Here is a 2,077-nt window from a genome sequence, read left to right as displayed (position 1 = left end):
CACATGTGCTCCCAAGAGTCCCACTGCCCAGGTGACCAGTGTTGGCACCTGACCACCTCTGCCTTGCACATGTTCCAGCTGCCTCTGTAGGATCTAAGCCAATGAAGTGTTGGATTGGTGTCACACATTTAATCTGTATCCTTTGTAGCAGTGTCTATACTGCTAGGCATGAGGCAGATTTTTGTTAAAATCACTATTTAATAGAAAAAGGGCAATTTTTGTTTCAAGAGATACTATTAAAATCATCTTTAATATATTTATTGACTATTCTATACACTGACCATAATGTAAACAGTCCTTGATCTCTAAGAATAAGCAGATGGTTAGCAATATATTCATTAGATATGTGCTTCTGACAACCACAGGAAACTGTTACTCTTAATAATAGCTAAAAAAATAACTATCATCAATTTCTCTCTAATAGAATAAAGAACCTATTTGCTTTACTTATAACACCCAAACATTTACAATGTAAAAATACATCTACTCCTAGGGGCCTTACCACAGCTGTTTCTTTGAAATATTTTTTGGGAAAAGATGAATGTTCAGAGGGCTTATGATTCATTAAAGTTGTTGACTAACTCAAACACTTAACTGTCAACCTCTTCTTTCAGAGAATGTTCCATTCACCTACCTTGGCACCACTGTGTCAACACATATGTGCATCATGTGGAAGAAATCCATGTGTGTCCTGAGAGACGAGTATGTGTGTCCTAAGAACCATGTGTGTGTGTCCTGAGAGCCATGTACATGTCATGAGAGCTGAGTGCCTGTGTCCCCACAGCCATGTGCATTTTCCTGACAGCCATGGACATGTGTCCTGAGAACTATGTACGTATGTACCAACAGCCACGTGCATGTGTCCTGACAACCATGGGCATGTGTCCCAACAGCTGTGTGTATGTGTCCTGAAAGCCGTGTGCATGTGTCCCAAGAGCTAGCATACTATGCACACTATTTACACAGAACTTTGATCTACATTCAAAGGGTTCTTGTTTGTGTGACCCTAAGAAACAAATACTCTTTCTTCCATGAGGTGACCAGACTGGGCTCTAAGTACAGAACGAGTGTGTTGTGCGGTTCTTTGTTCCTTTGAAGCAAATTCCACAAATGTTGATTCACTAATTTACTCTAATGAAAAAGCCGTAGGCAGTCACAAGTCTGAGTAAGCGTGAATGTTACAAAGGTCCCTCTAGACTTACAATGCATTTTTCAATGTTCTGTCTGGAATAGGAATATAAATAGAGCACGCAAGATACTTCTGTTAGGCTACCTTTAAGATCAAACATTTTTGATACTTTAAAATAAAGGTTTTATAATTAAAATGATTCTAATGATTCCAAAAAGTGTGTTCCAGCCAAGGTGGAGTAAGATGAATTGAAAGTACCTTTCCATTTGAAGCAAAGGAAATGCTCAGAAAAAACCCTCAAAACATGAAAACATGGTTTTCAAGACACTAAATATCAATGAAGGACAGTGATACTACAAAAAAAATACAGGAGGAAAGCTTTGTAACACTGGCTTACTAGAAGATTCCTTAGATACAGAGCTGAAAACATGACCCATAAAGGAAAACAATAATCAGTGGGATTTCATTAAAATAAAAAACATCCGCTCTTCTAAAGACAGTGTTAAAAGAATGACAAGACCAGCCATGGACTGGGAGAAAATACTTACAAATCATATATCTGATAAAGGATTTGTATCTGAAATATATGAAGAACTCTTAAAACTCAACAATCAGAAAACAACCCAATTAGAAAAAAAATGAGCAAAAACGTTAAACAGACACTTCACCGAAGAAGACATAAAGGTAGTAAATGAGCACATGAAGAGATGTTCAACATCATTAATTATGAGGGGAATGCAAATTAAAGCCACAATGAGATGCCACCACACAGCTCTTAGAATGGCTAAAACTAAAAAGATCAACCACGTCAAGTGTTAGCAAGGACTTGGAGTAATGTGAGCTCTCGTACACTTCTTATGGGAGTGTAAAATTGTACAAGCACTTTGGAAAACAGTTTGGCAATTTCTTAAAAAATGAAAATATACCTACCATACTACCCAGGCATTC

Source organism: Galeopterus variegatus, unplaced genomic scaffold (assembly GCF_000696425.1).
Source record: "Galeopterus variegatus unplaced genomic scaffold, G_variegatus-3.0.2 Scaffold2948, whole genome shotgun sequence".
NCBI lineage: Eukaryota > Metazoa > Chordata > Mammalia > Dermoptera > Cynocephalidae > Galeopterus > Galeopterus variegatus.
The sequence above is the reverse complement of the archived record's forward strand: the minus strand, read 5'-3'. Positions refer to the sequence as shown.